Source organism: Colobus angolensis, unplaced genomic scaffold (assembly GCF_000951035.1).
Source record: "Colobus angolensis palliatus isolate OR3802 unplaced genomic scaffold, Cang.pa_1.0 Scaffold342, whole genome shotgun sequence".
Lineage (NCBI taxonomy): Eukaryota > Metazoa > Chordata > Mammalia > Primates > Cercopithecidae > Colobus > Colobus angolensis.
The window spans coordinates 4,175,794-4,176,676 of NW_012116733.1; positions in this window are offsets into that span (position 1 = coordinate 4,175,794).

Consider the following 883-nt stretch of genomic DNA (forward strand, 5'->3'; position numbering starts at 1 on the left):
CAGTATTTGCTAATTTAGTGTTTACTGTGACTTTATAGAATATACCTACCACAAGGAATAAGAATCAACTATACCACCATAGGTGAATATAGGGACACAATCTGAATATAGCATAAGAGAGAGGATATTATTCAGATTAAACTAAGTCTAGAGAGCTTGAACAATGCCACATGAGCCAGAACATGAAAAGCCTTTTAACATCGTGTTAGGAATTATATGCTTTCAGCTGCATGTAACAGAAAGATTTTTTAAAAATGAAAGTGGCTGGGCCGGGCGCGGTGGCTCAAGCCTGTAATCCCAGCACTTTGGGAGGCCGAGACGGGCGGATCACAAGGTCAGGAGATCGAGACCACGGTGAAACCCCGTCTCTACTAAAAATACAAAAAATTAGCTGGGCGCGGTTGCGGGCGCCTGTAGTCCCAGCTACTCGGGAGGCTGAGGCAGGAGAATGGCATGAACCTGGGAGGCGGAGCTTGTAGTGAGCCGAGATCACGCCACTGCACTCCAGCCTGGGCAACAGAGCGAGACTCCGTCTCAAAAAAAAAAAAAATGAAAGTGGCTTAATTTGTAAACATAATTATTGCTTACACAATAAGAAACTAAGATTATTAGTCCATTTCCACACTGCTATAAAGAAATGCCCAAGACTGGGGAGCTTCGTTGTTATATAACAGAAGTATTACAAAGGAACACATATGCAAATACAATTTTATTATTTTTCAGAATAACTTATGCTGTTATTCTTTCCCATTTGCAGCTATATGAATTACCTTTTTGAATGGAACCCTGCCTAGGCCTTGGGGGTTCCTGCATTAGGATCATTCGTGGATATTCATTAATCCCGTCTTTTTTCACATTGTCAGCTGAGAAATGGCCAAGACTT